The sequence below is a fragment of the Phacochoerus africanus genome, chromosome 4 (assembly GCF_016906955.1).
Source record: "Phacochoerus africanus isolate WHEZ1 chromosome 4, ROS_Pafr_v1, whole genome shotgun sequence".
In the NCBI taxonomy this organism is placed as follows: Eukaryota; Metazoa; Chordata; class Mammalia; order Artiodactyla; family Suidae; genus Phacochoerus; species Phacochoerus africanus.
In genome coordinates this window covers 135,382,835-135,409,298 of record NC_062547.1, presented here as the reverse complement: position 1 = coordinate 135,409,298, position 26,464 = coordinate 135,382,835, and positions in this window count along the sequence as shown.

Sequence of the window (26,464 nt, the reverse complement as noted above, 5' to 3'; positions counted from 1 at the left end):
TGACTCTTGGACACCCAGGACTCCACCAACCATGGATCATGGAGTATCTGGTATTTACTATTGGAAAAAAATCATGTCCAGTGGACCCGCGCAGTTCAAACCTGTGTCACCTGTATAGTCAGAGTTAGGAGCATGGGTACCAGGGCAGAAAAAGAAAAAACTGGCCACACAGCACACAGACGCAAAGCCCACCTTCCAGGGCTGGCTGTTTCCTGGTAGGTCTTCTTGCCTGGGGAATTTGCTAGTGTGCTCTCGAAACCAGCAGGCCTGAGGTGGGGCGCAAAGGGGAGGGTGCTGGTGGACACTTGAATAAGCATCTTCCAGGGAGCAACTTCAGAGCCCGCAGGGCTACTGCCCAGCCGGTTCTCACACTATTATCTGATGAAGTATGTTCACTAGGTTGCAGATGACTATCTCAGGAGGCAGTTATGTGCCCATGAAATCAGATTGCTAATAAAGAGCTTTTAATGTTCAGTATGAATCTTTGAGCAGTAACTGTTTACCTCAAGTTTTTGTGCTAAATATCCCAAAATGAATCCCTAAACAAAAGAACATCTGTCACAGCAGCAGCTTTAGTCAACATTGGACAGCTGGGCCGATCCCAAGTCCCTGCCAAGCATAGAGAAGTTGTCTTGGACACACACACACACACACACACACACAGCACAAGCAGCCCTCTCCTGCTGAGGTGTACACAGTTGATAATACAAGGCCACCCAGACCTGTCATGAGAAGGTCCTTTCTCACCTGCCCCAACTACACACAGACCACTTAAGCCCACCAAACATCTCTTTTTTGGGCATGGTCACACGGCCTACACTTTAGGCAATGATAACCTGAAGTACAAGAGATTCTTCCCCAGGCAGAGAGCTGGCTGGAATCCCCTTCCCAGAGTCCTTTTATTGGACCACAGAGTAAACTGCGCTCAGAATCAGCATCATTGATACCTCTGCTCCAGGTAGAATAGAGACCACAGACCCCAGGGTCTGTCTGGTCACATGTGAGAGACTGAAATCTAAAAGCAGTATGAAGGAAGTTCCTATTGTGGGGCAGGGGAAACATATCTGACTAGGAACCATGAGGTCGTGGGTTCAATCCCTGGCCTCGCTCAGTGGGTTAAAGATCCAGCTCAGATCTGATGTGGCTGTGGGGTAGGCCGGCAGCTGTTGCTCCAATTTGACCCCTAGCCTGGGAACCTCCAAATGCCATGGGTGCAGCCCTAAAAAGCAAAAGGATAAAATAAAGTAAAACAAAATAAATAAAATAAAACACAATATATACCACATCTGCCTACTGTGGTATATATATACAATGGAATACTACTCAGCCATAAAAAAAAACAAACTAATGCCATCTGCAACAACATGGATGGAACTAGAGACTCTCATACTGAGTGAAGTCAGAAAGAGAAAGACAAATACCATATGATATCACTTATATCTGGAATCTAACATGGCACAAATGAACCTTTCCACGGAAAAGAAAATCATGGACTTGGAGAAGAGACTTGTAGTTGCCAAGGGGAGGAGGGGAGGGGATGGATTGGGAGCTTGGGGTTAACAGATGTAGACTACTGCCTTTGGAATGGATTAGCAACGAGATCCTGCTGTGTAGCCCTGGGACCTATGTCTAGTCACTTATGATGGAGACTGATAATGTGAGACAAAAGAATGTATACATGTATGTGTACCTGGGTCACCATGCTACACAAGAGAAAATTGACAGAACACTGTAAACCAGCTATCATGGAAAAAAATTAAAATTATATAAAAAAATAAAATAAGATAAAAGCAATATGAGTTATGGATTCTAAATAATAACTCAACACTATACTTATCCTATACGTAACATTGCTGATGTGCCAGGCCTAGCGGTGAGCACCTGCTTTATCTCATTTCATCGTCACAACCACCCTAGGAGGCTGCAGTCATCAGGCCCCAAGAGGAAAGTGACGCGCCCAAGGTCCCAGAGCTAGTGAGTGGTGGAATGGGGAGTCAGAGCTGCCGTCTTAATCATTGAGAGCCTTTCAGCAGTTTAAAAATGACACCTACATGCCTCTGAGAGACAGATCTGTGAGAGGAAGCATTAAATGAAAACAGATGCAAGGGCCAGGACTTCCCTAAGCTAGGTGTCACCCCTCTCTTAATACCAATGGACACTGTTGGCCACACTTCTTGCACATCAAAGCCCACGTGCTTAAGCCTTGATCTCTGACCTTGAGCTTGTATCCTCACAGAGACTAGTTGGGTTCTTAACCTGCCGTCCCAGGAACTCCCTGCCAAGGTAACGTCTCATCCTTCAGGCCTCAGCTTAGAGGTTCCTGCGGAAAGCTTCCCTGACTCTGCCAGCACTCAGCCTCTGCCAGGTCTGGTGACCACCTGTCCTCCCAGAGGCTCCTGTGTGTAGCTGGCACTCTCTCGGTGCGTGGCCTGGGGCTCCTCTTGCAAGATGAGAGCCCAAACCACAATATTTACATAATGCATGTCTTGACCACCCCATAAAGCACGAAAAGAGGCAGAAATAGGCGAAGAGGCTATCTCTGTTCCATGGCAACCTGAAACAACACGTGTGGGTTTAGGAAAATGAAAATCTCAGATCACAGCTGCCAGCAAGGGCATCAGGAACAAAGGAGCCCTCGAGTGCAGCCAGGAAGTCCGGTGGAGGAGCCAACTTCAGAACCAAACAGGGAAACCAAGTCCTGACCTGAACTTGCCTGAATGTCAACAAGTGCACATAACACATCCGGTTCTCAAGGGATCACGTGGTCGTCCCCCCCCCCGGGGGGGGAGGGGGCACGTCAGCCCCTGAGCCAGGCTAGGAGCGCCCCCTCCCTCCACATATACTGATCCCAGCCATCTGTGCACGTGGCCAGCTCTCGAACACAGGAAGCAGCGGAAACCCAGGGCAGATGCCAGGGAGAGCAGGCTGCAGAGGGCTGCACCCTGTGATTCTTCCCAGGGAGGGAGGCGGTGAAGGGGATTCATCCCACACTTAGCAAATGCATGCCAGGCATGGTGCTGATGCTGGCAGCCCAGTGGACCTGGGCCTGCCCTCAACCACCCACGAACGAGGAGGGCAGCCAGGCAACTGAATAGACACTGAGAGCACGATGGGATACAAGACACTCAGGAGCCTCTGGGAGGACAGGTGGTCACCAGACCTGGCAGAGGCTGAGTGCTGGCAGAGTCAGGGAAGCTTTCTGCAGGAACCTCTAAGCTGAGGCCTGAAGGATGAGACGTTACCTTGGCAGGGAGTTCCTGGGACAGCAGGTTAAGAACCCAACTAGTCTCTGTGAGGAGAGAGATCCTGGCCTCGCTCAGTGTGTTAAGGATCAATCCCTGGCCTCGCTCAGTGTGTTAAGGATCAATCCCTGGCCTCGCTCAGTGTGTTAAGGATCCAGCATTGCCACAAGCTGCTGCATGAGTCACAGAAATGGCTTGGATCTAGTCTTGCTGTGGCTGTGGTATAGGCCAGCAGCTCCAATTTGACCCCTAGCCTGGGAACTTCCATATGCCGCAGGTGTAGCCCTACAAAAAGGAGGAGGAGAAGGTGGGGAGGAAGAGGAAGAAGTAGTTATTTTGACAAAGGAGAGCAGATGGGGTGAAGTGTCCCTGAAAGGGAAACCGGTACGTCCAAAGAACTACAGGTGCTGCAGCAGCTGGCATGTGGAACGCACTCCATCCCAAGCCCCGGACAGGAGGAAGAACAGAGCATCGAGGGGCAGGGGGCCTTGCAGGGGAGGCAGGTCTACCATAGCTCAGCTGCCAAGACCCAGCCTCCTCTGAGCTCACCCTCCTCGTGATGCTCCATGGGGTCAAAACCCATCTCAGGCCAGCCTGGCTGTCTGCGCATCCCATGGGGTCACCCAAGGACAGGCGCAGACCTGGTTAGCTGGGGGTTGAGAGACAGGTGACATCAGCCTTATCAACTGTGGCCAAGGCGAATTCACGGAGGTAGCAAGGAGAGGAGAGCTTGCCAGGGGCCAGAGGAGGGAAGCGTGGAGGGTTACTGTTTAGCAGGTACCGTGTCTCTTCTTTGGGATGACGCAGAAGTGCTGGAGACAGACAGCTGTGGCGGTTGCACAACATTGTGGCTGTCATGTCGCTGAGTCCTATACATAAAAATGGTTAAAATGGGAAGTTTTACATCACATAATTTTACCACCCTTTTTTCAACTGGCCAATTGGCCAAAGCAGGCCATCACTTACATTGCCAGGCCTTCCTAGCCCTGGAGAATAATCAACAGTCTAGACATGAATCAGATACATAAAAGGTTCAAGTCTAGTATGTGACACATAGCAGACGCCCAATGCCTGATGGTTATTACTTTTTTTTTTTTTTTTGCTTTTTAGGGCCATCTCCGCAGTATACGGAGGTTCCTAAACTAGGGGTTGAATCAGAGAGGTAGCCACTGGCTTGTGCCACAGCCACAAGAACTCCAGATCCAAGCCACATCTGCGATCTACACCACAGCTCATTGGCAACACCAGATCCTTAACCCACTGATCGAGACCAGGGATTGAACCTGCATCCTTATGGATGCTAGTCGGATTCGTTTCCACTGAGCCACGATGGGAACTCCAGGATGGTTATTTTTCTTACTATTATTATTGAATCCTCATGGCTTCTCTTGCCCCCACCTAAGTTAGGAATGAATGTACTTGATATTAATGTTCCTTAAGCCCTGCTAGAAAGTTTCTAGTATAATTAAGTATTAATTAACAACCATGGCAGAACTCCCATTCTAACTCCACATCATGCCTTTTCAAATTTAAGTTCGGCTTCTCCTTCCACTGCTGCCTCCTGTCTCCCCTCATAAGCTGTTTACCATCTCAATTATTTTAGTTCCAACCACTGTGATCACTGTACTTAAAATTCAATCAGGCTTCTAATTTTAAGCATCTTTTTTGTGTATAGCGCCAACAATTGACAAGCCTCCTGAATTTAACATCTGTTCCCAGCAGTAAATGGTTTTAAATTTGAGAAGTGAAAACACATATAAGGCAATCATGAGCAGTTCTCGCACCGTGATTCATGGCTGTACATCAGCCACTTCGCCACAACAGCCACGGTCCTGATAGATGGGACTGCAGCCAGCATCATTCCCGCCACGAGGGGGGCTGAGCAAACCCCATCAAACCCTGTCAAAGGCTGTCGAGATGCCTTTTGACGAACAGGGGGAAAAAAAACCACCTACTGTGCACCAGGAGATCTGCTGGTCATTCTTCTTGGCGATCTCCCATGTAATCCTAGAGTAAGCTGACTTTCCCCAGAACCTGGAGTAAAGAGGGGGTCTTATGCACTCAGACAGCCCCCTCCAGGAGTCTCAGTGACATCCACAGCCAAGACACCATGGACGGTGGCCCCCACACTGCCTTGGAGTTTCTGTGACAGTACAGATGTCTATGCCCGGGCTTTGCTGTACAGAGGGTGGGAATCCAACCAGAACCTGGCCCGCTGGCTCATGGACTGGGGTACGAGGTTACCAGAAAAGGGGACACAATTACAACCACAAGGGTTTTTCCTTCCAACTCGGGAGCTGATGCAGCAGCTGGGACGGCAGAGGAATCATTAAGCAGATGGAAAGCAAGCAGCCCTTTCTTTGGCCTCAACCAAATGTTCATTAAACGTAAATTGGTAAACAGTGAAGGGAAATAAATACGAAATGCTAGAAATATACTCTGTTATGAAGAAGGTCTAAAATTTTCAATTGGAAATTTTAAGATCTGTAAATTCTCTAGGACAGAGTTCCTTTAACAGCCTGGCTTCCCCCTAGGCCTTCTAGCACTACAGCGCCATAATTTTAAAATTCTCCCATTTCTTCGGCCTCTGTTCAAAAGGCTGCCTTCTCTGAAACCTGGCTTTCCATGGGGGACGCCACTCCCCCAGGCCCTAGAGGATGGGAAGAGGGGTCCTTTCTCTCTCTGCTGTCACATCCATACTTTCCCCACCTTCAAGAGCCTCCGCACTGTGTCACCCAGTGATTGGCAAATCGCTCATCTAAGACTTGGGCACCTGGCCCCCCTCTTCCCCTCCACCTCCACTCCTTGCCCCCTCCTTGGTGACAGCCACCTGGATAACCCACCCTGCACCCTGACCTCCACGTCCCAGCCCACCTCACTGCAGTGTCCTCCTCTTCCACACCATTTCAGCCACAGCTTGGACCTTGTCATCTACCAACCGGACCCCTCTGTTAGCATCATTAATTCAAACGTCACCCTCTGACCCCACCCTCCTCTTCCCAACATCTTATTGGCCTACTTGCCCTCTAGAAATTCAGTCACCAGCCCAGGACTTCCAGTCCTTCTCATCCCTTCTTTTTCTGCCTAATCCAGCAGTGCAGGTGCCTCAACAGAGAGGCTAAATCAACAGATTTGTCTTTTTCCTCATGTAAATTGGAATGCTTTTATAGTCCATCAGTGACTAGAATGCTGGCTTAGACTTGGGGTGTGTGTACCCATGACTTTTTTTAATCCCCGTAAGAAATTATATCAGTCGATACAGGGGTGGACAGGCAAGGCCTTTGCACATTCGAGCACACATTTGCAAGGAGGAAAGAGAAGTCTTCTTTCTGGGAAGACCATCCCAAGCAACACAAACGGTACATCCAAAGACCTAGAGACGGCAGCAGGCTTGGCAAGTTCAAAGAACAGCAAGGAAGCCAGCGCAGCAGGAGCACAGCCAACAGGGGAGAGAGGTGCCTGGGGGAGGCAAAAGAACGGATCAGGCTGGCAGCAGGAGGCAGACCACGGAGCCTCCAAGGCCGCAGGAAGACCCTGGCTTTTGCTCTGATGGGAAGGTTTTGAGCAGAGAAGTGAGGCAGCCCAACTTGCATTTTGGTTTTTGTTTGTTTGTTTTTCCAACTTGCATTTTGAAAGGCACGCTCTGACGGCTGCGTCCAAAAGACCCTCCAGGACAGGGGAAGCGTGGAAGCAGAGGTTGCAAGTAGGAGTCTACAAATGATAATCCAGTTAAGAGACAGGAAGACAGAAGGGGTGAAAAATAATCAGACCTACTTTGAAGACTGGGTTTGAAAGGTTGAACCGACTCGACAGATAAAGATCGATGGATAGAGAGATAGATAAGTGATGGACAGCTGATAGCTGGAGAGCTGGTAGATGATAAATCAATAGACTGAAGTAGCTGCATACGCATAGCCAAAAGCACATGCCCAGTTTACGGTTGAGAGAAGCATGTCAGAGCAATACCTGTGATCCTACTTACACTTTAAAAATGTATGTATTCAGAGTTCCTGTTGTGTCTCCACGAAAATGAATCTGACCAGTATCCATGAGGACGTGGGTTCGATCCCTGGCCTCGCTCAACAGGTTGATGATCCAGTGTTGCCGTGAGCTGTGGTGCATGGCTCAGATCTGGTGTGGCTGTGGCTGTGGCTGGCAGCTGAGGTTCCAATTTGAACCCTGGCCTAGGAACCTCCACATGCCGTGGGTGCAGCCCCTAGAAAAAAATGTACATATTTTTACATGCATAGGAAGATATTCGGAATGATACACAGTCAAGTGCTAACAAGTGACTTCCTCTGATGAACAGGTTTAGAAAGGGCATGGGGAGCCATCATCTTTTACTTTGTATGGGTTCTGGCTTAAACAATGAGCATATATACTCATTACTCCCGCTGAAGGGGACACGTCATTTGGTGGTGAGCATCCCTCCAGAAGAGGCGGTGACGCCTGGGCTAGGTGACCTCTTCATGGCTAAGTCACCAAAGGCAGTCAAATATCAGAGGGCATATTGGACCTAAAGATTCTCTCCAAGCCCTGGGCTTCCTTCCCAAGATAAGCAACCTTGCAGGATCCCCTCACCTCCTGGAGCTGCAGGTCCCTCGCTGGTGACACAAAGATGACAGGACCTGCTCCACTGGAGGCTTAGAAACAGAGTGTCCAACACAGCACAGAGTCACTCCATAAGCCTCAACCCCTTCCGCTCCCCGATGAGGACTCTGGGAGGTGGGGATGCTCCCCCAAGTGCCAGGGAGTGAAGAAGGGTGCTGGGCAAAAAGGGATGCCAGCAGCCCACCCCCAAAAGCGTGAGGGTCTCCCTGAGAGGAGAGGGCCATGCTGTGTCCCCCCCGACCCACTCTGGGGAAACGCAAAGAGGACTTAGAAATACCCCCAGCCCACGAGCAAGAGCAAATGGCTGGACTGGCGGGACTTCCACGTCCAAGTCCTAAGTTCCTGACAACGTGTGATCTTCCTCTCTGGGCTTGAGAGAAGGCCACGGAGAGAGGGAAAGGAACGTGTGATGATAAAATCACGACTACTTTTGGAGAAGCTATAAAATGTGCATGCTCTTGCCAAATGGATGTCGAAAGAGCTTTGATCTCCATTTTGGCTGGAAATGATCCGTTCCCTTCCTAATGCAGATATATGGTTTTCGTGTCTCAAATCTGCCCAGTCAGATGCACGGTACGTGCTTAACTGTCTCGAAATGATGAAAAACGGAGCCATACATCTATGCTTTGACATGACATGGTGATTTGACCCCCAGACATAACGTAATGGCTTATTAACAATGCTTTCCAAATCTATTCGCATTTTTTTCCAAAGCTCTTCACTAATGAATAGCCATTCACCCAGTGATCATTTTTGAGTCATTATGAAACTGGGTCACATTATTTTCCGATGAGAACATAATTATGTCCATTAAAATTATTTGTATAGTTTTTAACCTTCTGCCAAAAATAAATGAGGCCCGTCAAAGAGTAACACAAACTTTGTGACAATACCTAGAGGTTATCTCCTCTGCCGGCGACTTCACTTCCCAAAGTTGATTTTGTCGGCCAGGGACTTCGAGTTCGTCCTTCAGCTTTTTCAGAGCCCCTGGGAACAACTGGTACAGAGGACATGCTGGGAGGCTGGGCCCTCGGGATCTTACAGGACTCACACCTCCCCCTCTGTGGCCATCCAGGACTCCCCCGCAGCCTCTGGTCATCTCCAGCCGGGCCCCCTCACCCACCTTGTCCCTCCAGTCCACACCCCCCGGCCAAGTCCCAACACTCAGCTTACATCACCCCCAGTCTGCTTGAACCCCTACCCTTCCCAGCCCTTGCCCCACCACCTTCGACTGGGACCTACCAGAAGGCCAGCCCTCACCTCACTCATCCCTGTGTCCAGCAGAGCCCCTGAGACCCAACTTGCATTTCCCAAAATGTCCTTGCCCCATGGAGGAAGAGGTACAGAGCTTGCTTCGTTCACATTTGCATGTGAGGAGTAAGACTGAGTAGGCTGAACCTAAGAAAGACTTCTAATAAAGGCATCCGTTTTTGCTGGGACTATCTTAGGGTGCATTAGAGCTTGGGGGGCAGGTGTGCCTTACCACCCCTCCCCCCATGAGCAGTCCCTCCAGGCTTCTGGAAGATGGAGATGAGATGGAGGCAAGTGTCCATGGATGCTCTACTATATATGAAATGGATGAGTAGCAAGGACCTACTGAATAGCACAGGGAAATCTACTTAATGCTTTATAGTGACCTATATGGGAAAAGAATCTGAGGGGTTCCCCTTTGTGGCTCAGTGGGTTGAGAACCCAACATAATGTCCCTGAGGATGCAGGTTCCATCCCTGGCCTTGCTCAGTGGGTTAAGGATTCGGTGCTGCTGCCAGCTGTGGCATAGGTTGCAGATGGATCTGGCCTTGCTGTGGCTGTGGCTCCAGCTGCAGTTCCAATTCCACCACTAGCATGGGAACTTCCTTACGCTGCAGGTGCAGCTCTAAAAAAAAAAAAAAGAATCTGAAAAGGAGTAGATATATGTATAGCTGATTCACATTGCTGTACACCTGAAACTAACACTACATTGTAAGTCAACTATACACCAATGAAATTAAATTTAAAGAAGAAACTGCTAATTCCTGTCCTGTGAACTGTATTGCCATGTGAAAAAAAAAGTTGAATAGCAATCTAATTTGTTTTATGAAATTATCATAACTCTGACATCAAAATCTGAGAGAAATAGTAAACAACGTGGATTTGCTCACTTAAGAAAATACGGTAGATCCAGCAATCCCACTCCTGGGCATCTACCCAGAGAAAACCACTACTTGCAAAGACACGTGTACTCCAATGTTCATTGCAGCACTATTTACAATAGCCAAAACATGGAAACAACCTAAATATCCATCGACAGAGGAGTAGATCCAGAAGATGGGGTACATATACACAATGGAATATTACTCAGCTGTTAAAAAGAATGAAATACCAGCATTTTTTGCAATATGGAGACCTAGAAACTATCAGTGCTAAGTGAAGTCAGCCATACAATGAGACACCAACATCAAATGCTTTCACTGACACGTGGAATCTGAAAAAAGGAGAGACTGAACTTCTTTGTAGAACAGATGCTGACTCACAGACATTGAAAAACTTATGGTCTCTGGAGGAGACAGTTTGGGGAGTGGGGGGATGTGTTTGGGCTGTGGGATGGAAATCCTGTGAAATCAGATTATTATGATCATTATACAACTACAGATATGATAAATTCATTTGAGTAATAAAAAAGAAAGAAAATAAGGTAATAATCCTAAATAAAATTACCAGAAAATAGAAATCAATGTAATATTAATTACATATTTTTTAGGGCCACACCCACAGAATATGGAAGTTACTGGGCTAGGGGTCGAATCAGAGCTGTAGCTGCTGACCTACACCACAGCCACACCAATGCTGGATCCAAGCTGCACCTGCAACCTACACCACAGCTCACGGCAACACTGGATCCTTAACCCACTGAGCGAGGCCAGGGACAGGAACCTGTGTCCTTGTGGATACTAGTCGGGTTCATTACCCCTGGAGCCATGACAGGAACTCCCAAAAGAACAATATTTAACAATAAAGTAGGCTCTATCCTACAATTGCAAAAATGACTTGGTGTTAGGAAATTAGTCATATAATCTCTCAGATCAGGGCATCAATTTTTTAGTGACACCCTAATGCTTAGACTCTTCTTAAATTCAACATCTTTACCTCATGAAAATTCTAAAATCTGGGAATAGAATGATACTTTTTGAACATAATAAAGTATATATTATATAAAGAATTTATCTTCCATAAGTATCCTGTTTTTATTCAAACAATTGTGTATTTAATTACATGACACTATCAATGGGAAGAAAATATATAAATATTCCCCTTGGTTATTCTATTCCTTTCACATTGTTGAAATCATATCTTTCAATCAATGCATAAAGTTAATATTAAGTAACCCCTTCCCACCAGGCCACCATTAACTTGGTGCATCTTAGAACCAATAGTTTAAATTTGAGGAATCAGACTTCTCTCAAATGATGAGCACAAATCACGCTCACCAGCTTAACACTTGACTGTTGACATTAAAATCAGGAAGATAGGAGTTCCCATCATGGCTCAACAGTAATGAACCTGACTAGGAACCATGAGGACATGGGTTCAACCCCTGGCCTCGATCAGTGGGTTAAGGATCCTGCACTGCCATGAGCTATGGTGTAGGTCACAGACATGCCTTCGAGCCCATGTTGCTGTGACAGCTCCGCTTCGAACCCTAGCCTGGGAAGTTCCTATGCTGTGGGTGTGCCCCTAAAAAAAAAAAGACAAAAAAAAAATCAGTAAGACAGGGAAGCATGTTATCAACATTATTTTCTCAGACTCTTCAGAAAGACCTGATCAATACAGTAAGAAACAGCATTTAACGCTGTAAATGTTCGATTTCCCTGTGTCACAGTGGATTAAGGATCCAGCATTGTCACTGCAGCAGCTCAGGTCACTGCTATGGCACAGGTTCAATCCTTGGCCTGGGGAACTTCCACATGCTATGGGCACAGCCAAAAAATAAATAATTTTTTTAAACAAAAAAACTATAGCCAGGAGTTCCCGTCGTGGTGCAGTGGTTAACGAATCCGACTGGGAACCATGAGGTTGTGGGTTCGGTCCCTGGCCTCGCTCAGTGGGTTAAGGATCCAGTGTTGCCGTGAGCTGTGGTGTAGGTTGCAGATGCAACTCAGATCCCGAGTTGCTGTGGCTCTGGCGTAGGCTGGTGGCTACGGCTCCGATTCGACCCCTATCCTGGGAACCTCCATATGCTGCGAGAGCAGCCCAAGAAATGGCAAAAAGACAAAAAAAAACAAACAAAAAAAAAACTATAGCTATTAAAATGAAACTATACGATCATTTTCATTCACTCACTTAGGATAAGATTGTATTTCTATAAAATTCCAGATAATTTAATCTAAAAAACTATCAGAACAAGGGTTTAGTACTGTGTTATTAATAAGTATGCAAAACTCACTAGTTGGCAAGAAGGTGGTAAAATAGACATACTCACATGTTCATAAGAACTTAGTTTGATACAACCCTTTTGGAAACAATTTGGCAAGAGGTAGCAGAAATCCTAAAATATTCATACAAAAATAAATAAAAGTTAATTCCCGTTATGGCAGCTACTATTGCTTTCTCAAAAGTTTGGAGTTCCCGTCGTGGCGCAGTGGTTAACGAATCCGACTAGGAACCATGAGGTTGTGGGTTCGGTCCCTGCCCTTGCTCAGTGGGTTGAGGATCCGGCGTTGCCATGAGCTGTGGTGTAGGTTAGAGACGCGGCTCGGATCCTGCGTTGCTGTGGCTCTGATATAGGCTGGCAGCTACAGCTCCGATTCGACCCCTAGCCTGGGAACCTCCATATGCCGCGGGAGCGGCCCAAGAAATAGCAACAACAACAACAACAACAAAAAAGACAAAAGACCAAAAAAAAAAAAAAAAGCTATTCCTACTTCTTTCCTACTAACAGAACCTCAATTTGGGGGAACAGGGTCCACATCTAAGCAACCATGGTAGTTCTGTTACCTTTTGCCAGTGATGTGTGTAGGAATATGCATTTGACTTACAAAAGCAAGTCTGCTCGAGACTTTAAGCTCTGCATAGAAAGCACTTAAGAAAAAGGTCCCTTTTCTTCCTACCCCTTTCCTTCTTCCTTGAAAGTCTATCAAATAATGATGTGATACTTGGAGCTATGGCAGCTATTTGGGACCATGAGGACACACATTGTCCATACACTGAAAAACAGAAAGTATCTGGGTTCTTGATGATATCCCTTAGCCGCTACTCCAGCCTGTATAGCCTTTCCTCTAAAATTACATCTGAATACATACTAGCCATCCATCATTCATGGCTTCCTGACATCTTTTTTTATTTATTTAATTTTTGGAGGTGGCCACATCCACAGCATATGGAAGTTCCCAGGCCAGGGATCAAACCCACACCACAGCAGCGAGTGACCCAAGCCACAGCAGTGACAACACCAGATCCTTAACCTTTTGGCCACCAGGAAATGCCAATATCTGATATCTTTTTAATATCTTGGTAGTTTCACATGAGTCTTACCACCTTGCACTAAGAATCCAAGGATCCACCTATCAGACTTCCCTATTGCTAGACTGAAGACACGTGTCCCAAGGTTTGCCAGGAGGATTCACCCATATGAGACCTGGATTCAGAAGGGAGAGGTGAAATGAGAGCCATATGTAAAGAGTACAACTTTCTAATACTGTGCTGTTGAAGGCAACCGGTCCTCCTAAAGAACCTATGGCAGATTTTCTAGAGTCCAGAACCTGGGAGTCATTAAGCAAAGCAGCAGGAAGTGGCAGCAGCAGCATTTCACTAAAAAGTCCCATAATGGGATGGAACACAGATCCCAGCTGCACTGTCCCTGGCAGTCATACGCAAGCCTGGTTCTCTGCATCACCACCCAGAGATATCTATTATCTCCTGTAAAGAGTCCTTCCTGCTTAAATATCCCCAGTGGACTCTTTCATTTGCAAACAAGAGCCTGAACCTTTAATTCTACCTCTAGCAATCTATTCCACAGAAAATTATACAAAATCTAGAAAGAGCCTTATACATACAGAGCACTATTGCTATATTAACCATGGTGCTTGAAAAAGCTTTTAAATAAGTGTCCCACAAAAAGAAAAGGATTAAGTAATTTATAATAATGCCACTTGAAGTCTATAAAAATATGTAATAATATGAAAAACTACTAAAACGATAATGCAATAGAGCAGAAGCATATATAATTTGATCAGAGCCATGTTAATGGCCAGCAGAGTCCCATGAGCAGGCCTCCCCACTTTTATTTGTCCAACAAGTACCTCCTATAGCAAACACCTTGGGGGAGTCTGCACAGCCCATGAGCCATCCCATCCCCCCTGAGAACGTGCCTTCTCACAAGGGTGGGTCCCGGCAGCTACGTCTATGCCTCCTGACCACAGGTGACTAGACCTGGGGAAACCACATGAGCCAAGATGCATCAGTGAGCATCCTCTCCAGGTATCTGAACTCAGGATGTTCACGTTACTTTCCTCACGTGACTGGAACTGTGTGCCAAGGGACAGCTCCAGGGGTCGGGGGGCCATCTTCCTCTTTACGCCCCGAGAAGGAGAGAAAGCTGGTCTGCAGAGAAAGAGGTACTAGGGAGGGGGGAGACACTGGGGAGGAAGAGGAGGAGTCTGGAGAAGGGGGAGGAGCCAGAGGGAGGGGAGAAAAGGAGGCTAAGAGCAACTTTCCAAGTTCTAGTCTCAGCCCGTTCCTGAATCCCAGCTTCCTCCCTGTCTTTGGGGTCTGAAAGCAATTCCTGTGTCCTTTGAACAATTTTTTATAAGGATTTATTGGCTTCCATTACAGCTGGTTTACCGTGTTGTGTCAATTTTCTACTGTACAGCAAGGTGACCCAGGCACACATACATCCATTCTTTTTTCTCGTACCATCACGCCCCACTAACTAGCATGAGGGGGCTTCTGTTCCTCAGAGAACCAAAGATGGTTATACTAGCACTTTTCTGAAGATAATGCACCATCGGAGGGCACCTCACCCTCAGCATCCCTGACTTCTTTTCTGTCCACCTTCACCTTCCCCGAGGCCAAACCTTGTACTGCAGCCTGCACAGCCAAGTCGCAGTCACTCCGGCAAATTTGGCCAAAGTGGCTAAGAGACCAATCTCCCTTCATGGGACTGGTCAGGGTGAGGGATCAGAACAGGATGAGAACAAGGAGAGTCTGAAAGTCACTACATAAGAATCTACGTAAGAATAGATTTGTCTTTACTGGAGAAGGGGCATTTTTGAAGACAAAGCAGAAATGGGAGCAGATGCTAGAAAACCCAGTCTTCAAAGACATAAACAGGGAGTTCCCATCGTGGCTCAGTGGTTAATGAATCTGACTAGTATCCATGAGGATGTGATTTCAATCCCTGGCCTCACTCAGTGGGTCATGGATCCATCATTGCCATGAGCTGTGGTATAGGTTGCAGACACAGCTGGGATCTGTCACTGCTGTGGCATAGGCCAGCAGCTACAGCTCTAATTAGACCTCTAGCCTGGGAAACCTCCATATGCCGTGGATGCAGCCATAAAAAGACAAAAAAAAAATGCAAAGACGTAAATGGATAAAAAGAGAACATTTATGAAGTTTGCTGATAACTCCTAGTTGGTGGTCCCATTAAAAAAAAAACCTTCGGAGTTCCCTGTGTGGTGCAGTGGAAAGAAATCTGACTAGGAACCATGAGATTGCAGGTTCCATCCCTGGCCTCTCTCAGTGGGTTAAGGATCCGGCATTGCCGTGAGCTGTGGTATAGGTTGCAGACATGGATCGGATCCGGCGTTACTGTGACTGTGGCGCAGGCCAGCAGTTACAGCTCTGATTCGACCCCTAGGCTGGGAACCTCCATATGCCAAGGGTTCAGCCCTAAAAGGACAAAAGACAAAACAAAACAAAAACAACCTTCAGGAGTTCCCGTTGTGGCGCAGTGGTTAACGAATCCGACTAGGAACCATGAGGTTGCGGGTTCGCTCCCTGCCCTTGCTCAGTGGGTTAAGGATCTGGCGTTCCCGTGAGCTGTGGTGTAGGTTGCAGACGCGGCTCGGATCCCGAGTTGCTGTGGCTCTGGCGTAGGCCGGTGGTTCCAGCTCTGATTCGACCCCTAGCCTGGGAACCTCCATATGCCGCGGGAGCGGCCCAAGAAATAGCAACAACAACAACAACAACAAAAAAGACAAAAGACAAAAAAAAAAAAAAACCTTCAGCAAAGTTGAGTGTTACTCCCATCCAGGCTTTGAGAGATTTGTGCATTTCTTCTAGATGCTTAACTGTACTGGCAGTTAGTAAAAAGAGGTCCAGTTGTCTCTCTCTCTCTCTGGGGGGGGGAGGTATATTTCACAGGGGAAAAAAATGATCCATGCACTTCTTAGATTACAGACGATGAGATTGGGCGGTTGTGATCCTAAAAATAAGAGGAAAGGGAGCACAGAAGGGGTTGTGCATTTTCTGAGGAAACCACTGCTGGAAAGCGAACATCCCCCGACTCCCAAGGGTGCAAAACAAGCTATGGTGTGCAGAAAAGCCCCCTCGTCCTTCTGCACCATTTGCAACAGAACCTCTCCGGGAATTCTGCTTGAAATGTAATTTGGTTAATGGTGATGAGTTGACTGCTGATCAGAATGATTAAAGCCTTTGCTGATGCAGAAAATCCGGAACTTGGAAAGGACCAGATCTGGCATGTCGCCCCCAAGGGCCCTGCGCAGTGACAGGGCCTCCCAGGATGGAGGCGTCTGTTCTCCCCTCCACGCCTACAGGTCCCCTGTCACGAGGGTGACCAAGAGCTTCCCATCCCAGCGCCCATTCCTGCCACCTCCAGAGAGACAATTCAAATCCAGGCCTTTCTTCTCTCTGAGACTCATTGTCCCCAAAGGAGACAGGCTGTCCCCGTGACCTGGGACTGCTGCGAAAGGAGTCTGGGCTAGGAGAGAAAGCACTTTCTGGAAGGTCCGTGTCTGCGTGCGTGAGGGTGGGTCAGGAAGAGGGTCCTAAGAAGACTTGTCTTTCCGTCCTGTCTCCCCATCCTGTGAACTCAGAACCCTTTCAGACGGCTTCGCCACCCTCTTCTCCTCAGTCACGCGGAGGAGACTCGATTCCTTGGTTATTTGGAAAGTCCTGTGAGGTGTATATAGAAGGATGATGGAGTCACAAAGACTCCCCCACACGCGGGCTAACAAACACATTATCCTCTGCACCCCATACACATCCTGTCCCAACCTGCCCCCAGAAACTGAAGGGGGTGGCCCTCCAGGGAGCCGACAGTTCTAATGAGGTGGAGAGACTCAATTAGCACAGCCAGAGCAACGAGAACGCTTGAGAATCCAGCGAGAGCCTGGAGCATCTCCAGACATGTCCGTTAGGGGGAGAGAAACGTGCCACGCAGGGACCACAGGACATGCTGACCTCAGCAGGGCTTGGCCAGGGCTTGTGGTGGAATAAATGGCTTCATTCATCCTCTCTCCATCCTCCATCAACCCGCCACCCAATTACCCACCTGCCTAATCATCCATCTTGCGTTGATCCACTCCACCTACTTATGCGTCTGTCCCGCCAGCCACCTGTCCATCCTTTCAGCCATCTGCAGATTCGCCGTCCTCTTTTTTTTTTTTTTGTCTTTTTAGCCATTTCTTGGGCCACTCCCGCAGCATATGGAGGTTCCCAGGCTAGAGGTCGAATCAGAGCTGGAACCACCGGCCTACACCAGAGCCACAGCAACGCAGGATCCGAGCTGCGTCTGCAACCTACACCACAGCTCACAGCAACGCCGGATCCCTAACCCACTGAGCAAGGGCAGGGACCAAACCCGCAAGCTCATGGTTCCTAGTCGGATTCATTAACCACTGCGCCACGACAGGAACTCCCGCCGTCCTCTTTTGCATCCCCCTTTTTATTCATCTGTTCTTCCACCCAACCAGCCATCTGTCCGTCTCTCTGAGCTCCAATCCAGCCAACCATTCATCCAGCTGCAATGTTCTCAATTTCTAGGTTCATTTATGTCCACAGAAAACCATTCTGCCACATCTCCACTCACCCATCTATCCAACCAGCCTCCTGCATGAAGGATCTATGCCAGGTTCTGTGGTTACAGGAATGAGTATGAGCTGCTTCCCACCCAGAAGGACCTCTCGGTCCAGTGAAGAGGGGCCTTTGGGAATAAAGCCAAGGCAGTGAGTTCCTCTGGAGACCTGAATGTATTCTCAATTCAGACAAGCCACATTTCAAGTGCTCAGTAGTGGCTTTTTTTTTTTTTTTTTTTTTAGGGCCACACTGGAGGCATATGGAGCGTCCCAGGCCAGGGGTCGAATCAGAGCTGTAGCTACCAGCCTACACCACAACCACAGCAACGCGGGATCCGAGCCACGTCTGCAACCTACACCACAGCTCACAACATTGCTGGATCCTTAACCCACTGAGCGAGGCCAGGGATCGAACCTGCATCCTCATGAATGCTTGTCAGATTCGTTTCTGCTGAGCCACGACAGGAACTCCTCAAGTGCTCGATAGTGACACAGCTGGCACCTAGCACTTTTTAAGGCCAGACCCAGACATGGGGCCCCCCCTAATAATTTGGGGGCCTTTTCCAATTGATATTTGTGAAGCATTTGCAAAACCTTTCATCAGAGGACTAGCTGAGCAACGTGACAGGAAGGACAGGAAAACAATGGGCATTGCAGATAACCAACCCCTCCTCCAGGGTCCCAAATCGGCGCAATCCCTCTACCAAACCCAGCCCCGCAGTGGCCAGACAGGCCTCCTCCAAACAGTGTAGTCACCCCGAGTTACTGAAATGTACCCCCTTGGAAGGCCGTCCCCACTTCTTAGAAGCCCCCAGGTAATTGCTCCCAACCACAGTCAGTCAGATCCACCATCGCAGCCCTCTCCACACGCAGGGTTCTGCCAGCTCCCTGAGAGATGGGGCTCCAGGACGCTATCCAGCCAAGCTGCCTCTTAACCAGCTCTAGCCCCGTGCAGATTCAACCTTCTCTCTCTCAGGTGATTTCTCCCTTCTCCAGGACCAGCCAAGGAGGCTGGAGAAATATAAAGCTATTGGTCCCCAGGTCAAAGACTACCCAGTTCTCACATACTTGGAGATTTCATGGCTTCACAGAAACCGCCCAGGAGCCTGTGGGGCAGGGAAGCCCCTCTCATCCTAGAGGTGAAGAAATGACACTCAGAGAGCCGGGGTGACTTACCCAAAGTCTAGGGTGCCAGTGAAAGTGATGTGGCAGACTGGAACCCAGGCTGCCCACTGTCTACACTGCCACCCCTTCCCTCGCACACTTTCCCACAGGCAGCCCCCCTGCGTGGAGCAGGGGTAGCGGAGGCAGTGTGATGCTGAGCAGAGGAGTCCCACAAGTCTCATCCAAGGTCCCAGAGCCAATCCACTCCCAAGGCAGGCCCACGAGGAGGAGCCCTCCCCAAGTGGTCCCACGTTCCTCCCATCCTGCCTCCCAGAAATAGCACGCTCTGGAGAGCACGGCCTACAGGTGCCTTCAGCCCAGAACTTCACCCCTCAGGGCCTCCACCCATCCTGCACCTTCCACCTGTAACGGGGTTCCTTCCCATTTCTGCTCAGAAAAGTCCTTACCGCCTTCAAGGCTTGGACAGAGGTCAGCTCAGTGATGCCTTCCCAGCAGCAGAAGGCCTGCTGCACCTACTGCTTTCCCTGTGCACGATGCATCTGTTGGTTCTAGGGCCCCTCTGCACTCTGACCTCCCCCAAGAGCAGATATGGAAACTGTAACCAAAACAGTGCCTGGCAAGCAGGTGGCTGGCACACAGTAGGACTCAGAAAATCTTTATTAAATAACCCGTTGAGAAGCTTATGGCCCACTGACGGCCTGTATCATCAGGGGGGCTGTCTGGGCCCCTCACTCTTAATCGCAGCCTCCTCCCTCTTCTCCAGAACCCCACATGCCTGTGGCCCCCGAGCCTTGGTGCAGCACGGCCCCTGCGAAACCCGTGCACACATGTTCACAGGCAGAGTCCCTCCTGGGGTCCCAGCTTAAATCTTTAACTCTGCCTCCTTGGCAGCAGACTTCCCAGGGATCTGTAGGCTCTCTCCCATGCCACCCACTCAAAGTGACATCCTCGTTGTTCTGGATGGGAGATATCAAAAGTCACAGGTAATTTAGTTTGCTCCAGAGCATAGTGGGAGATTATTTATCTGGGCTCTCTAGAAAATGAAGGCTGTAGTAGATCTCACTGATGCTATTATCCCACTGAGAGGCAGAAATAATCCTGAAGGTGGCATGTTAAATCATTGCTTTATAATTTACTAAAACAAAACTAATACCCAAAGAAATGTTTTCTCCACCAGTTTATAGCAATTTCACCATTAAACTGTCTTTGATTGCAATTCATAACAATGAATAAAGAAGAGGAAAAAGGCTATCTTCAACCCCACCAAGGAATTTATTTTTCTGAACACTTAACAATTTTCTCCAGAAGGAAAAGCAGTGGGCGTCACTTCCAGCAGAGTGACAGCCCAGCTAAAACGATGCGTGACAGTGACCAGGGTCACATGTGTGAGCAAACAGCTTGATCCTCCCGTCTCCCCAGAGAAAGCCACCAAGTCCTCTTGCTGGGACCGAAGCCTCAATGGCCCTCATGGTAACAGCCTAGATGGGGCAGCACAGCAGTATTCCTGGGCTCTGGTGGGTCAGGAGCTTTGGCCTTCCAAGTCCAGCAGTATTTGGAGTTCCTGTCGTGGCTCAGCAGTTAACAAATCTGACTAGCATCCATGAGGACACAGGTTCGATCCCTGGCCTCGCTCAGTGGGTTAAGGATCTGGCGTTGCTGTGAGCCGTGGTGTAGGTCGCAGACGTGGCTAGGATCCTGCGTGGCTGTGGCTGTGGCGCAGGCCAGCAGCTACTGCTCTGATTCAACCCCTAGCCTGGGAACCTCCATATGCCATGGGTACAGCGCTAAAAAACAAAAAACACACACAATCCAGGAGTATTTATGGTAAGGGCTCCTGGCAGGAGTGGGAAGCCAGCTCCCCGGTGGAGATGGACTCTGGGAGTGTCTAGACATCAAGCCACATAGAGGCAGGTGACGGTCACAAAAGAGAGGGGCAGGACCACTGGTCTTCAGCCACAGCTCCCGCATGGAAGGAACCTACATCCTGGTGTCTGGAACCCCATCCCCAGAGGCCAGGACCTGCACGCCTGGGCTCTCGAACCCCAGAGTAAGCAGTTCCACACAGCGTGGGATGGACAGACAGGCGGGAAGTAGGGCAACAGGCCACCTGCTCAGCGGAAGGCGATCTATCCCTCCCCGCTTGGACACTTCCCTGAGGCCTGTGTATTCTGTTACCACGTGACCCTCAGCTCTCTGTCTCCAGCCAGCTCTCTACCCCAAGTGCCAGACGAAAATAGCCAACAGCCCCTTCGACCTTTCCTCTCAGACACTGCAACATCATTACAAAGTAAGGGACATTTAAAACTCAACCATCCAGGAGTTCCCATCGTGGCTCAGCGGTTAACAAATCCGACTAGGAACCATGAGGTTGCAGGTTCGATCCCTGGCCTCACTCAGTGGGCTAAGGATCCGGTGTTGCCGTGAGCTGTGGTATAGGTCATAGACGTGGCTCGGATCCCGTGTTGCTGTGGCTATGGTGTAGGCCAGAAGCTATGGCTCCGATTAGACCCCTAGCCTGGGAACCTCCATAGGCTGCAGGAGCGGCCCTAGAAAAGACAATCAATCAATCAATAAGAAACTCGACCATCCAAATCTGAGCTAGTGATTCTCTCCAGCTAGTGATTCTCTCCACTGAAGCTGACTTCCCCACCTGAAGGGAGTGGCACCTTCACAGAGCCAACCACCCTGTTGGCAAACCAGGCACCTGGGAGCTCCCCTCAGCACCTGCCCCACCTCCCACAGCATCCCCAACTTCCCCCAGGTCCTGGTGAGGCCACTTCTTTCACATCTCGCAAATAAGTGCCCCTCTCTGCATCTTCACCTCCACCATCTGGTCCAAGCCACGACTGTGTCTCATCAGGACACCTGCAGGCATCGGCTAACTCAGTGCCATTCTGGCTCCTGGAGGATCCCAGGGTCACTCATCCTCTGCTCAAAGCCTTCAGTACAATCCCATTGGTCTTGGGATAAAGACCCCATTTCCTGCCCAGGCTCCATGGCTCTGTGTGGACTGGCTCTAGCCTCTCTGTCCCACTCCGCCTCCCACTCGCAGGAGCCCCTTGCTCTCTGAACACCAACCACCAGCCTTCATTTGGTCCCTTGAACTCACCTGGACCCTCCCGTCCCAAGGCCCTTCACACCCCGTCTTTCTTGCGTCATCATCTCAAGGTTACACTTCAGGTCTCAGCTTCAAGCTGCCTTCCCATGGCAGGAGTTCCTCCCTTTTTCTTACAATGCTCGTCCAAGTTTACAAGGCTGCTCTCCTCCGTGTGGTTATTAAAAGACTGGCCCACCTGAACCTAAGCTCCATGAGGGGAGGGACCATCGATTTTGCTCCTCATGATGCCTCTAATGAACAGTTATTATCGAGATGGATAAAGAATAAAGGACAAGATCAGGGTTCCGAGACCTGGGACCAAGCACCATTTCTCATTGGAAGAACACACAAGACTTAGTCCAGATGTCAGCCCCCAGTGGCCCTAGACTGACTCCTGGTACCAAGAGCACACAGACTCAGGACACCTGCCCTTCATCTACTTCTCCCTTGAGTGAGAGTGTGGGGATGGCTCCGGGCCACTGGTACATATGCTTTCAGATACACACCCCACTGTTCTCCCAGGCGCACCCCTGAGGCACCAGTGACACCACGGGAAAAGAAGCAGTAGGCTTCTCCCTCAGAAATTTGGGGTCCGCTCAACCAGAACCACCTACCCGTACCCATGGGCAGCTCTATCTGCCTTGTCCATCCCCACCCCACATGCAGCCCTCATCTTGTTGGCCCTTCAAGATTCTTCAGCGAAAAACACCACCCCTGAGCCACCGCCAGGAAAAACCCCGAGTATGGGAGGTGGTTCCGGCTGGCCCCGTGACCAGCAAGCTTGACAATATAATAAAAGGAGCTCCCTGGGGGTCCATTTGCTGACAGTGAAGCATCCCCTGGGAGAAGATCTGTCCCGAGAGAAAAATGACCAAGCGTGACGAACTTAACCCAGAGACCAAGCCCAGTGATGGGACCAGCCCCGTCCCTGGTGATGCGACCTGGGTGCAAGAGAAAAGAGGGCTCTCCATCAAACCCAAAGCCCCTCCGCCACAGACACTGCACTTGGGCAGGATGTCGGCAGCCGGGCTGCACCACACTCCCCCCAACTGAAGAAGACGTCAGAGTCTTTACTTCCGCATAAGCTGGAAGCCGCATGCGCGAACCGGAAATACACAAGAAAGTGGCTCCAGGAGGGAGGGCAGCATCCTCCAGGCTCAGCAGGGCCCACGGGATCTACCAGAGCCCAGCAGACGGGCCCAGAGCCAATGAAGAGAACACAACCCAGGCACTGCCCCAGTCCCTGACCCACCCTGTTTCATAGACATAAATGGCAATCACGAAATACCTGGGCAGAGCATGTTGGGTCCTAAGGGTCAAAAAAACACGTGTGAAGATGTGCCAGCCAGGAGAGAGTTTAAATCCCCCAGTTACTTTACAAAATTTGTAAAAATCGAAACGGCTCCCGGACAGAGTTCCCGTTGTGGCTCAGTAGTAATGAAAGCAACTAGTATCCATGAGGATATAGGTTTGATCCCTGGCCTCAGTCAGTGGGTTAAGGATCCGCTGTTGCCGTGAGCTGTGGTGTAGGTCACAGACGCGGCTTGGATCTGGTGTGGCTGTGGCTGTGGCAGCTAGAGCTCCATTTTAGCCCCTAGCCTGGGAGCTCCCACATGCTGCAGGTGCAGCCCCTAAAACGACCAAAAAAAGGGGTTCCTGGAGACTCAGACCCTCCAAATCTAACTCCAGGGAGAAAGGTTCATGGATCATTATTAAAGTGCTGAGAAAAAGTACAAACCAGGAGACTATTAGCCATCAATCAGACAAATGAGGCTGCAGCCCCATTGGTAACAAGGAGATACAAACACAAGCCAGCAGCACCTGAGGCTCAGGGACACTGGCTCAGATCAAGTGGGTGACAGGGAAGAGTCAAAGCCTGAGCTTCACACCTCTCACCCCAACCAGACTCACCTTGAACCCTCTGCCCTTGGACTTCAGGCTCAGGAGGCAGAAACTGCCTGGTTCCGAGTAGGTGCTAAGTACCAAACGTGCTGCAGTGACAGGCTGATGGCATCGGCGGTTCTCATAGCTTCGTGCTCTGATGAAGGCACCCAGCCAGGCCAGGGGACAAGGAGGATCGAGTCCCTGAAAGAGCTGTTCCTGGAGCAGGCCGATCTCCTGGGGAAGAGGAGGACATGATATCAATGCACTTTGCCCATGTTGAAGTTTGGGTTGAGCCCCCAAACTTAGGGCACCATGGAAAAAAGGCCCACAATTTCAAAGAAAACAGCTCTGCCCCCTTACCAAGACACTGCCAAGCAGGCCCTTCTCTTCCACCTGGTCACCCCACCTGCCCAGAGAAGGGAGGTCAGCGCTGTTAGAAAGAGGGAATTTGGAGGCCCCTCAGAGCTTAGAGGTAACAAAATTGACTAGGATCCATGAAGACAAGGGTTCGATCCCTGGCCTTGCTCAGTGGGTTAAGGATCCAGTGTTGCTGTGAGCTGTTGGTGTAGGTCACAGACACAGCTCAGATCTGATGCTGCTGTGGCTGTGGGTAGGCCAGTAGCTACAGCTCTGATTTGACCCCTAGCTTGGGAACCTCCATATGCCGCCAGTGTGGCCCTAAAAAAGACAAAAGGGGGGGGCGGAATTCTCAGAACTCCAGACTGTCCCCTCCCAGAGGAGAAATAGAGTGGGTTCTCAGTCCCCAAGTCTGTGTGCAAGTTTTGGGGTCACTGTCAGGAGGGAGATTCCAGCTCATCCCCTAGATGTTGCCTGGACTGTGGAATCGCAGGGCCTGGTGCTTCTGCAGCCCGACAAGTGTGGTGGGGACACAATTCCTATATCCACTTTAACCCATCACTGAGGCCTCCAGAATCTCTGTGAACGATCCACAATGGGCTCAGCCACCTGTCTAACCCCTGCCTAGGTGGCAGATGCCAACATCACCTCAAGCGCCCCCACACATGGACCGGGCGCACTCTGAGGAGATGCCCCAACATGGAACCACTCCACAAAGTCCCCTCCATCCTTGCCCAAGGGCCCCCTCCGTACTGCTCTTCCAGGCTGGGCTGGAGTGGACCCCAGGGAAAGGCCAGGCCTTTTTCAGACCCCCAGGAGAATGCCAGCCCCAGAGGGACAAGGACAAGGCAGATGCCCCCATCCCTGCTCCTCACTCCAGCATTGCCGTGGCCCTTGTGGGAGCAGATAACCTTTGGGATGAACAAAAGGAAGAGAAGGCAAGGACACGCCTGTCCCCTGCTCCCATTTCGCCCCCAGCACTGGTGACCAAGCCACTCTCTCGCTACCACATAGCGGATGCCAAGCTTGAATCCCCAAGAAGGGACATCATTTTATTTTCCTTTACAAATCATTCTCCTGGGGGGGAGGCACAAAATTGAACGGGAATAGTTGAGTTTTAATAATTTGAGGAGTTCCTGTAGTGGCTCAGGGGTTAACGAACCTGACTAGCATCCATGAGGACATGGGTTTGATCCCTGGCCTTGCTCCGTGGGTTAAGGATCCAGCCTTGCCGTGAGCTGCGGGGTAGGTCGCGGAGGCGGCTCGGATCCCGCATGGCTGTGGCTGTGGCTGTGGCGTAGGCCAGCGGCTTCAGCTCTGATTCAACCCCTAGCCTGGGGACTTCCATATGCTGTGGTGGGTGTGGCCCTAAAAAGACAGAAAGACTAAATAAATAAACAAACAAACAAACAGGAACATCAGTATGGAGGGAAGAAAGTTCAGGTCCGGGAATAGGCTTCTGTCACCTGAGGCCCAGCTCTGCCATCCTCTAAGGCAGCCTTGGGACTGTTGGTTTTACTCAATGAGCATCTGTGGCCCACATGTGACTCACCGGCCCTGGAAGGCAGCCGTGAGCAGGGGGGACGTGGTTCTGGCCCACCTGGAACTTACAGTCTAGTAGCTACGACACCAGCAAGCCAGACAAGCACAGACTGTGATTTCCCAGGCGCTGACTCGAATGACAGACACTATCCTCAGTATTTGACATGTTCTGACTCCTTCAATCCTACAAAGAAAGTTCTATCACTATCTCCACATACACAGGCGGCACAGAGGGCTTAAATAACTCATTCAAGGCCACACAGGCCCCGTACATGGAAGGTCAGAAACAACAAACACAGGCGTTCCCGTCGTGGCGCAGGGGAAACAAATCCGACTAGGAACCATGAGGTTGCAGGTTCGATCCCGGGCCTCCCTCCATGGGTTAAGGATCTGACATTGTGAGCTGTGGTGTAGGTCACAGATGCGGCTTGGATTCCGCATTGCTGGAACCCTCAGCCTGGGAACCTCCACATGCCACAGGTGCAGCCCTAAAAAGACAAAAAAAGAAAAAGAAAGAAACATCAGACATAGCTGTCTCTGGTTCTGAGCCCTTTCTCTCAACCCCCTCACTCTGCATCTCTTGGGATAAG